The sequence below is a fragment of the Phyllopteryx taeniolatus genome, chromosome 4 (genome assembly GCF_024500385.1).
Source record: "Phyllopteryx taeniolatus isolate TA_2022b chromosome 4, UOR_Ptae_1.2, whole genome shotgun sequence".
NCBI lineage: Eukaryota > Metazoa > Chordata > Actinopteri > Syngnathiformes > Syngnathidae > Phyllopteryx > Phyllopteryx taeniolatus.
The window spans coordinates 1,108,546-1,120,761 of NC_084505.1; the positions used below are offsets into that span (position 1 = coordinate 1,108,546).

General features: G+C 49.1%; 1 protein-coding gene across 5 annotated transcripts in view; it reads right to left on the reverse strand.

Moving 5' to 3' along the window:
* Positions 1 to 12,216, reverse strand: part of kdm2aa (lysine (K)-specific demethylase 2Aa) — a 197,333-nt gene that overhangs the window by 41,781 nt on the left and 143,336 nt on the right. The gene's annotated exons all lie outside the window — the stretch shown is intronic.

Sequence of the window (12,216 nt, forward strand, 5' to 3'; positions counted from 1 at the left end):
TGCGATGATGGTCAAGCGCTCTCTCTCTCTCTGCTCTTCTCTCTCTACATGAACGACTGCACCTCAGCGCACCAGACTGTCAAACTTCTGAAGTTTGCAGATGACACCACTGTCATCGGCCTCATCAAGGACGGTGACGAGTCTGCATATCGACAGGAAGCGGAGCGGCTGGAGCTGTGGTGCGGCCGACACAACCTGGAGCTGAACATGCTCAAGACTGTAGAGATGATCGTGGACTTCAGGAGGCATCCTTCGCCACAGCTGCCCCTCACGTTCTCCAGCTGCCTTGTGTCAACCGTCGAAACCTTCAAGTTCCTGGGAATTACAGTCTCTCAGGACCTGAAGTGGGCGACCAACATCAACTCCGTCCTCAAAAAGGCCCAGCAGAGGATGTACTTCCTGCGGCTTCTGAGAAAGCACGACCTGCCACCGGAGCTGCTGAGACAGTTCTACACAGCAGTCATCGAATCAGTCCTGTGTTCTTCCATCACAGTCTGGTTTGGTGCTGCTACAAAAAAGGACAAACTCCGACTGCAACGGACAATCAAAACTGCTGAAAGGATTGTCGGTACCCCCCTACCCACCATTGAGGACTTGCACGCTGCCAGAACTAAGACAAAAGCGTGCAAAATCCTCTCGGACCCTCCGCACCCCGGTCACCGGCTCTTCCAGCTCCTTCCCTCAGGTAGGCGCTACCGATCAATGTAAACTAGAACTAGCAGACATTCCAACAGCTTCTTCCCTCTAGCGATCAACTTCTTAAACACCTAACCTACAATTTCATGACAACATGCTGGCAATTTTTTGACTTGAGTTTGTTGTCACATTTCTGTGGGGCCAATTATGTATTACTCGTGCACTCACTGTAGTTATCTCGCCATGCTGCACTATTTGCATATACTGGCCACTCATGCCAGAGTAGCATCTGCTCCATTTGCACACTGATTGAGGAGTATCTGCAACATTTGCACAACCAACATTGTCCCAGACTATCGCACTACTCGTCACTTTAAACCGCATACACTCCTTGAAGTCTCAGCGCCCTTTGCACAATGGTCATTGCACCGGACTATTGCAATATTAGTCATTCGAACTGCTCTAAGTGCTAGAGGACTCTGCATCTTTTTGCACAATTGTCAAAAAAAAAAAAATTAAAAAAAAATAAAAAATGTACCGGCATTACCAGATAACTAGCAACCCTTTACTGCTCAGTGACTGTTTTTTTTTTTTGGTCAATGTCTTTCTGTCTCCAAAGTGTCTCTATTGTCGTACTAGAGCGGCTCAAAATACCGGAGACAAATTCCTTGTGTGTTTTTGGACATACTTGGCAAATAAAGATGATTCTGATTCTGAATAGGATGATACACACAGTTCCAGAGAACTTTTGAAGATGTGTGTGAAGACTGGAGCGAGCTTGTCCGCGCAGATTTTGAGGCAGGATGGGGGGACAAGGTGTGGTCCCTCCGCTTTGTTCATCTTTTGTTGTTTGAAGATATGTCTCACATCCTGTTTATTGCCACCAAACCGGACCCCCTCTACGCCTCGGCTGCGCCTAGAAATTCTGTCCATAAAAGTTATGAACAGAATCGGCGACAAAGGGCAGCCTTGGCGGAGTCCAACCCTCACCGGGAACGAGTTCGACTTACTGCCGGATATGCGGACCAAACTCTGACTCCGGTCGTACAGGGACCGAACAGCCCGTATCAGGGGGTTCGGTACCCCATACTCCCGAAGCACTCTCCACAGGACTCCCCGAGGGACACGGTCGAACGCCTTCTCCAAGTCCACAAAACACATGTAGACTGGTTGGGCGAACTCCCATGCACCCTCGAGGACCCTGCCGAGGGTGTAGAGCTGGTCCACTGTTCCACGGCCAGGACGAAAACCACACTGCTCCTCCTGAATCTGAGATTCGACTTCCCGACGGACCCTCCTCTCCAGCACCCCTGAATAGACCTTACCAGGGAGGCTGAGGAGTGTGATCCCCCTGTAGTTGGAACACACCCTCCGGTCCCCCTTCTTAAAAAGGGGGACCACCACCCCAGTCTGCCAATCCAGAGGCACTGTCCCCGATGTCCACGCGATGTTGCAGAGGCGTGTCAACCAGGACAGCCCCACAACATCCAGAGCCTTTAGGAACTCCGGACGAATCTCATCCACCCCCGGGGCCCTGCCACCGAGGAGCTTTTTAACCACCTCGGTGACCTCAAACCCAGAGATAGGAGAGCCCGCCTCAGAGAACCCACACTCTGCTTCCCCATGGGAAGGCGTGTCGGTGGAATTGAGGAGGTCTTCAAAGTATTCTCCCCACCGACTCACAACGTCCCGAGTCGAGGTCAGCAGCGCCCCATCTCCACTATACACAGTGTTGGTGGTGCACTGCTTTCCTCTCCTGAGACGTCGGATGGTGGACCAGAATTTCCTCGAAGCCGTCCGGAAGTCTTTCTCCATGGCCTCACCGAACTCCTCCCATGCCCGGGTTTTTGCTTCAGCGACCACCAGAGCTGCATTCCGCTTGGCCAGCCGGTACCCATCAGCTGCCTCAGGAGTCCCACAGGCCAAAAAGGCCCGATAGGACTCCTTCTTCAGCTTGACGGCATCCCTCACCGTTGGTGTCCACCAACGGGTTCGGGGATTGCCGCCACGACAGGCACCGACCACCTTACGGCCACAGCTCCGGTCGGCCGCCTCAGCAATGGAGGCGCGGAACATGGTCCACTCGGACTCGATGTCCCCCGCCTCCCCCGGAACATGAGCAAAGTTCTGTCGGAGGTGGGAGTTAAAACTCCTTCTGACAGGGGATTCTGCCAGACGTTCCCAGCAGACCCTCACAATACGTTTGGGCCTGCCACGTCGGACCGGCATCTTCCCCCACCATCGGAGCCAACTCACCACCAGGTGGTGATCAGTTGACAGCTCCGCCCCTCTCTTCACCCGAGTGTCCAAGACATGCGGCCGCAAGTCCGATGACACGACCACAAAGTCGATCATCGAACTGCGACCTAGGGTGTCCTGGTGCCAAGTGCACGTGTGGACACCTTTATGCTTGAACATGGTGTTCGTTATGGACAATCCGTGACGAGCACAGAAGTCCAATAACAGAACACCGCTCGGGTTCTGATCGGGGGGGCCGTTCCTCCCAATCGCGCCCTTCCAGGTCTCACTGTCATTGCCAACGTGAGCATTGAAGTCCCCCAACAGAACAATGGAGTCCCCAGCGGGAGCGCTCTCCAGCACCCCCTCCAAGGACTCCAAAAAGGGTGGGTACTCTGAACTGCTGTTTGGTGCATAGGCACAAACAACAGTCAGGACCCGTCCCCCCACCCGAAGGCGGAGGGAGGCTACCCTCTCGTCCACCGGGGTGAACCCCAACGTACAGGCGCCGAGCCGGGGGGCAATAAGTATACCCACACCTGCTCGGCGCCTCTCACCATGGGCAACTCCAGAGTGGAAGAGAGTCCAACCCCTCTCGAGAGGACTGGTACCAGAGCCCCAGGTGTGTGTGGAGGCGAGTCCGACTATATCGAGTCGGAACTTCTCGACCTCACACACCAGCTCGGGCTCCTTCCCTGCCAGAGAGGTGACATTCCACGTCCCTAGAGCCAGCTTCTGTAGCCGGGGATCGGATCGCCAAGGTCCCCGCCTTCATCAAGCCGTGACCTCCAACTCTCATTGGAGCAGTTCGCAGCCGAGTGTGAAGCGGCTGGGATGAGAATCAGCACCTCCAAATCTGAGACCATGGTCCTCAGTCGGGAAAGGGTGGCATGCCATCTCCAGGTCGGGGATGAGATCCTGCCCCAAGTGGAGGAATTCAAGTATCTTGGGGTCTTGTTCACGAGTGAGGGAAGAATGGAACGGGAGATCGACAGGCGGATCGGTGCAGCGTCTGCAGTGATGCGGACTTTGTATCGGTCCGTTGTGGTAAAGAAAGAGCTAAGCCGAAAGGCGAAGCTCTCAATTTACCGGTCGATCTTCGTTCCTACCCTCACCTATGGTCATGAGCTGTGGGTCGTGACCGAAAGAACAAGATCCCGGATACAAGCGGCCGAAATGAGTTTCCTCCGCAGGGTGTCCGGGCTCTCCCTTAGAGATAGGGTGAGAAGCTCGGTCATCCGAGAGGATCTCAGAGTAGAGCCGCTACTCCTCCGCATTGAGAGGAGCCAGATGAGGTGGCTGGGGCATCTGATTCGGATGCCTCCCGGACGCCTCCCTGGTGAGGTGTTCCGGGCATGTCCCACCGGGAGGAGACCCCGGGGACGACCCAGGACGCGCTGGAGAGACTACATCCTTCGGCTGGCCTGGGAACGCCTCGGGATCCCCCCGGAAGAGCTGGATGAAGTGGCTGGGGAGAGGGTAGTCTGGGCGTCCCTGCTGAAGCTACTGCCCCCGCGACCCGACCCGGATAAGCGGTAGAGAATGGATGGATGGATGGATGGATCCTGTTTATTGATGGTCAAGGCAGAAGGGGGCGTCAGAGGTGTGATGGTAGTCGGTGGTGCAGCTGGGTGGGTGTGGGGTGTGAAAGTATCCTTTTCAAAAGTGCAGTAGAATGGTGTTCAAGTCGTCAGCCAGTCCTTTATTGTTCTCCGGTTGGGGGATGGTTGGTTGTACAACCCCAATTCCAATGAAGTTCAACCTATATTTAATTGAATACACTACTACGATTGGCTGGCAACCAGTTCAGGGTGTACCCCGCCTCCCGCCCAATGATAGCTGGGATAGGCTCCAGCACGCCCGCGACCCTAGTGCGGAGAAGCGGTTCAGAAAATGGATGGATGGATGGACACTACAAAGACAAGATATTTAATGTTCAAACTGATAAACTTTATTGTTTTTAGCAAATAATCATTAACTTAGAATTTTATGACAGCAACACGTTCCAAAAAAGCTGGGACAGGTGGCAAAAAAGACAGAAATTTGAGGAATCATCCTGTTTGGAACATCCCACAGGTGAACAGGCTAATTGTGAACAGGTGGGTGCCATGATTGGGTATAAAAGGAGCTTCCCTGAATTTCTCAGTCATTAACAAGCAAAGATGGGGCGAGGTTCACCTCTTTGTGAACAAGTGCGTGAGAAAATAGTCGAACAGTTTAAGGACAATGTTCCTCAACGTTCAATTGCAAGGAATTTAGGAATTTCATCATCTACAGTCCATAATACCATCAAAAGGTTCAGAGAATCTGGAGAAATCACTGCATGTAAGCGGCAAGGCCGAAAACCAACATTGAATGCCCGTGACCTGCGATCACTCAGGCGGCACTGCATCAAAAACCGACATCAACGTGTAAAGTATATCCCCAAATGGGCTCAGGAACACTTCAGAAAACCAATGTTAGTAAAGACAGTTCGGCGCTACATCTGTAAGTCCAACTTGAAACTCTACTATGCAAAGCAAAAGCCATTTATCAACAACACCCAGAAAGGCCGCCAGCTTCTCTGGGCCCGAGCTCATCTTAGATGGACTGATGCAAAGTGGAAAAGTGTTCTGTGGCCCGAGGAGTCCACATTTCAAATTGTTTTTGGAAATTGTGGACGTTGTGTCCTCCGGGCCAAAGACGAAAAGAACCATCCGGACTGTTATGGACGCAAAGTTCAAAAGCCAGCATCTGTGATGGTATGGGGCTGTGTTAGTGCCAATGGCATGGGTAATTTACACATCTCTTTAAGCACTCTTCTTCTTTTCCTTTCGGCTTGTCCCGTTAGGGGTCGCCGCAGTGTGTCATCCTTTTCCATGTAACCCTATCTCCTGCATTCTCCTCTCGAACACCAACTACCCTCATGTCTTCCCTCACAACAGCCATCAACCTTCTCTTTGTTCTTCCTCTGGCTCTCTGGCCTGGCAGCTCCATCCTCATCATCCTTCTACCAATATACTCACTCTCTCTCCTCTGGACGTGCCCAAACCATTGAAGTCTGCTCTAACTTTGAAACATCTAACCTTGGCTGTCTCTCTGATGAGCATATTTCAAATTTTATCCAACCTGGTCACTCCAAGAGCGAACCTCAACATCTTCATTTCCGCCACCTCCAGCTCTGCTTCCTGTTCTCTCTTCAGTGCCACTGTCTTTAATCCGTACATCATGGCTGGCCTCAACACTGTCTTATAAACTTTGCCCTTCATCCTAGCAGAGACACTTATGTCGCATAACACACCTGACACCTTCCTCCACCCGTTCCATCCTGCTTGGACCCGTTTCTTCACTTCCTGACCACACCGCACCATTGCTCTGGACTGTTGACCTCAAGTATTTAAAGTCCTCCACCCTTGCTATCTCTTCTCCCTGTAGCCTCACTCTTCCCCCTCCACCCCTCTCATTTATGCATATATATTCTGTCTTACTTCGGCTAATCTTCATTCCTCTCCTTTCCAGTGCATGCCTCCATCTTTCTAACTGTTCCTGCACCTGCTCCCTGCTTTCACTGCAGATCACGTCATCTACAAACATCATGGTCCACGAGTATTCAAGTCTTATCTGTCAGCCTATCCATCACCACTGCAAATAGGAAGGGGCTCAGGGCTGATCCCTGATGCAATTCCACCTCCACCTTAAATTCTTCGTCACACCTACAGCACACCTCACCACTGTTCTGCTGCCCTCGTACATGTCCTGTATTATTCTAACATACTTCTCTGCCACTCCAGACCTCTGCATGCAGTACCACAGATCCTCTCTGTGTACTCTGTCATAGGCTTTCTCTAGCTCCACAAAGACACAATGTAGCTTTTTTGGACCTTCTCTGTACTTTTCCATCAACATCCTAATAGGCAAATAATGCATCTGTGGTACTCTTTCTAGGCATGAAACCTCTTTAAGCACTCTCATTCTGGAAGAGAATTGACTAAAATCATTGTCTGTTTCACTTCATTTTTCACTATTACCAACTTTATTGCTCAGTGACTGTTTTTCTCAATGTCTTTATGTCTCAAAAGCGTTCTCTGTCAATTGACTGTCTGTTGTCGTACTAGAGCGGCTCCAACTACCGGAGACAAATTCCTTGTGTTTTTTTTGGACATACTTGGCAAATAAAGATGATTCTGATTCAAAGTCTAATCCGAAATGCAAACTCCAGGAAAATAAGTACAATATTTGTCAGTTTTTATTGGCCATTTCTGAATTTGAAGTGAGTTCATTCTGTGTTGTGACATAATCCCTAACATCGCTCCGTCGCTTCATAAATTTAACATTAACATCCGTAAACTAATTAGATAATTGTAAGTGCGTTTCCTAATTAATACAAAATGTACTAGCGGATCAATTCTCGTTGCCGAAGTTACGTGTGCGTCGCGGTTCCGCTGGGACCACAACCAGGGCCACAACCCGCAGCACCTCAACACGAAAATAGAAAAGATCAGTGCAACAAATACGACATGGACTGATCTGATGAGCAAAAATGTTGCTTAAACGTAAGAGTAACTAACAATAGAGGATATCCGCTCCAGAGGTAGGTCGAGTAGCCAAATATTGTACTCAATATACTCATTGTACTATTACTTGACAATAATGTGACTCAAGTAAAAGTAAAAAGTTGTCCAAAAAATTACGTAAGAGTAAAAGGTACACAGTGAAATAATTACTCAAATACTGAGTGCTGTGTGTGTGTGTGTGTATGTATGCACAGTCAAAACTACCAAAAAAACATTTGCAATTTACTGCACGGTGTTTTCTAAAGTTTCAAGTGAGCTGAAATATCCACGTTTGGGCATACAGTGCCAGACAAATACTCAAAGAAAGCTGTTGTTTTTGTCCGTCAAAATGTAAACACGAGTCGCGCGTCGTTGCCTTCATCGTAACGACGACCTTCCCTAACACGGCACGACAATCAGCCGGGCTGGCTTATCTAGTGTTAATACCTATGCCGGGGAAGCCCAATAGAAGACGTTATGTGAGGTCATGTGACTTTCTTGTGTCGTTTGATTGGTGAACTAGACTTTAAAGTCACTAGCGCTTAAATTGGATTGGCGCAAACAGCGCCTGATGCGAAAGTCAAAGTCGTAGTCGCGAGCACGAAATAGTTGATAGATAAGCAATAATTGTTAACTAAAAGTAGCAAGCGACATTTAGATCATTGTAACGGTGTAAAAGTACCATTACTTCCTCAGGACAGAAGCGGCTGAAGTGTTTTTTCTGGTCTTGTCAACTCCTGTGACTTATCCAACGCAGGTCTCGAGCGCACAGGCGGAACCTCAGGCCAGTCAAGTTGGAAGTCCATCCATCCATTTTCCATACCGCTTATCCTCACTTGGGTCGTGGGCCTGTTGGCGCCTATCTCAGCTAACTCTGGGCTAGAGCCTGGGTACACCCTGAACTGGTCACCAGCCAATTGCAGGACACATATAGGCAAACTATCATTCACACATTACATATTGTCTCAAGTCTTAAGTCACCAAATTTATGACTTGAGTCAGAATGGAGTCAAAGTCATATGATTCGAATCCACACCTTTGACACACACTTCCTCCTGGAAGCCGTCACTTTATCGTGGTGGAGGGGTTTGTGTGTCCCAATGATCCGAGGAGCTAAGTTGTCTGGGGCTTCACGACCCTGGTAGGGTCACCCATGGCAAACAAGTCCTAGGTAAGGGACCAGACAAAGCACAACAAAAAGACCCCTATGATGAAAGATTTTAATGGATGGACGTTTCCCTTGCCCGGACACGTGTCACCGGGGCCGCCCTCTAGAGCCAGGCCTGGAGGTGGGGCTCGAAGGCGAGCGCCTGGTGGCCGTGCCTGCACCCATGGGGCACAGCCCGCAAGGGTAACGTGGGTCCCCCTTCCCATAGGCTCACCACCTGTGGGAGGGGCCATAGGGGTCGGGTGCAGTGTGAGCTGGGCGGTGGCCGAAGTAAGTGTAGGCATACTTATTGGCCCCCAGCTCGGCGCCTGTACGTTGGGGTTCACCCCGGTGGACGAGAGGGTAGCCTCCCTCCGCCTTCGGGTGGTGGGACGGGTCCTGACTGTTGTTTATGCCGATGCACCAAACAGCTGTTCAGAGTACCCACCCTTTTTGAAGTCCTTAGAGGGGGTGCTGGAGAGCGCTCCTGCTGGGGACTCTATCGTTCTGCTGGGGGACTTCAATGTGCTCACGTGGGCAATGACAGTGAGACGTGGATTGGCAGACTAGGGTGGTGGTCCCCCTTTTTAAGAAGGGGTGGGGGTGTTCCAACTACAGGGGGATCAAACTCCTTAGCCTCCCTGGTAAGGTCTATTTAGGGGTGCTGGAGAGGAGGGTCCGTTGGGAAGTCGAATCTCAGATTCAGGAGGAGCAGTGTGGTTATCGTCCTGGCCGTCGAACACTGGACCAGCTCTACACCCTTGGCAGGGTCCTGGAGGGTTCATGGGAGTTCGCCCAACCAATCTACATGTGTTTTGTGGACTTGGAGAAGGCGTTCGACCATGTCCCTTGGGAGTTCTGTGGGGGGTGCTTCGGGAGTATGGGGTACCAAACCCCCTGATACGGGCTGTTTGGTCCCTGTACGACCGGTGTCAGAGTTTGGTCCGCATTGTCGGCAGTAAGTCGGACTCGTTTCCGGTGAGGATTGGACTCCGGCAAACCTCCCCTGTGTCACCGATTCTATTCATAACTTTTATGGACAGAATTTCTAGACGCAGCCGAGGTGTAGAGGGGGTCTGGTTTGGTGGCCTCAGAATTTGCATCTCTGCTTTTTGCAGACGATGTGGTCCTGTTGGTTTCATCAAGCCGTTGGTTTCATCAACTCTCACTGGAGCGGTTTCGAGCCGAGTGTGAAGCGGCTGGGATGAGTATCAGCACCTCCAAATCTGAGACCATGGTCCTCAGTCGGAAAAGGGTGGAGTGCCCTCTCCAGGTCGAGGATAAGATCCTGCCCCTAGTGGAGGAGTTCAAATATCTTGGGATCTTGTTCACGAATGAGGGAAGAATGGAACGGGAGACCGACAGGCGGATCGATGCAGCGTCTGCAGTGATGCGGACTTTGTATCGGTCCGTTGTGGTAAAGAGGGAGCTTAGCCGAAAGGCGAAGCTCTCGATTTACCGGTTGATCTACGTACCTACCCTCACCTATGGTCACGAGCTGTGGGTCGTGACCGAAAAAACAAGATCACGGATACAAGTGGCCGAAATGAGTTTCCTCCGCAGGGTGTCCGGGCTCTCCCTTAGAAATAGGGTGAGAAGCTCAGTCATCTGGGAGGAACTCAGAGTCGAGCCGCTGCTCCTCCACATTGAGGAGCCAGATGAGGTGGCTGGGGCAGCTGATTCGGATGCCTCCCGGACGTCTCCCTGGTGAGGTGTTCCGGGCACGTCCCACCAGGAGACCCCGGGGACGACCCAGGACACGCTGGAGAGACTACGTCTCTCGGCTGGCCTGGGAATGCCTCTGGATCCCCTCAGAAGAGCTGGATGAAGTGGCTGGGGAGAGAGAAGTCTGGGCGTCCCTGCTAAAGCTACTGCCCCCGCGACCAGACCTCGGATAAGCAATAGAAAACGGATGCAAGGATGAATGGACCTCTGACACATACAGTAGATACAGCGTCGTGGAAAAGTTTTGGCCTCCTTCTCAAATTCTTATATTTTGCAGATTTTCCCCACTTGAATGTTTAAGATCATCAAACAAATATAAATTGACAAATATAACCCAATGCTGTTTTTAAATTATTTAACTTAAGGGAAAAGAAATATTCGAAGTTACCTGGCTGTGTGTGTAAAAAGTAATTACCCCCTTGTTAAAACATGAATTGTGGCTAATGCCCATTTTTAGTTAATTTTCCACTGATCACCCCCAAGCCTGATTACCTCCAGACCTGTTCAATTCAGTCAGCCAGAATCTGTCCCGACAAAATCCAGTCGGACAAAAGATCTAAACAAGCTGCAACAAAATGACATGATCCAAAGAAATTCCAGAACAGTTGAGAAATAATGTAATTGATCAATCAGTCTGGAAAGGGTGACAAAAGCCATTTGTAAAGCTTTAGGATTCCAGGCGAACCATAGGGAGAGCTATTGTCCTCACATGGAGAAAACACGGAAGAGTGGTGAACCTTCCCAGGAGTGGCCGGCATACAAAGATTACGCCAAGAGAACAGCAATGAGACGATAACTCATCCACGAGGCCACAAAGGAACTCAGGACAACATCTGAAGGACTGCAGGCTTTACCAAACTCAGTTAACAATAAGGAAGAGACTGGGGAAGTTCCAAGGTGAAAACCACTGCTAACAAAAAAGAATAAAGGCTTGTCTTAATTCTGCAAAAAAAAAAAAAAAAAATAAAAAAATAAAAAAAAAAAAAAAATCTGAATGACGCCTCTTTTGGGAGAATATTATGGACTGACGAGATGAAAGTTTAGCTTTTTGAAAGGTGTATGTCGAATTATGTCTGGCATAATAGCACAGTATTTCAGAAAAAGAACATCGTACCAACAGTCAAACATGGTGGTGGTGGTGTGATGGTCTTGGGCTGCTTCAGTCATTCAAGACCAGGACAACTTGCTGTGATTGATGGAACCATAAATTCTGTTTGTTCACAGAAAATCCTGAAGAAGAATGTTCAGCCATCAGTTTGTGACCTCAAGCTGATGCGCGCTTAGGTTCTGCAGCATGATAACGATCCAAAACACATAAGTCAACTTCTGAATGTCTTTTAAAAAAAAATAAAAAATAAAAAATAAAAAAAAAAGGTTTTGAAGTGGCCAAGTCAAAGTCCATACTTGAATCCAAGTGAAATGTAGTGGCATGGTTTTTCCTTAATAAATGAAATCACCATTTAAAAACAGCATTTTAAGTTAAGGTTATATTTTACTCATATTTAAATATTTGTTTGAGGATCTAAAACATTTAAGTGGGGAAACTATGCAAAACCATAAGAATTTGAGAAGTGGGCCAATACTTTTTCACGGCACTGTATAATCACCAATAAACAAAATAATAAAGGTAAATTAAAATCATAATACACAAGCACACACACAAACAAAATGCTCCCCTAAACTTCGCTCCCACCATTTATACGTACAAGTTGATAAATCCCATATTATACGTGGAAATGCACTTTTACAAATGTGAAATGTCCTGTTTGAATGAAGGGATGGAATTAAATTTTTTTGCCAATTCATCAATTAATCGAAAAAAATTATCAACTGATTAATCGATCATCAAAATAGTTAGTTGCAGCCCTCCTTTGGTGTGGAGCTCATCCAGCCTGTTCCTCAATTTTCGGGCATTGCAAAGCAGTACAGGAGGCTGTG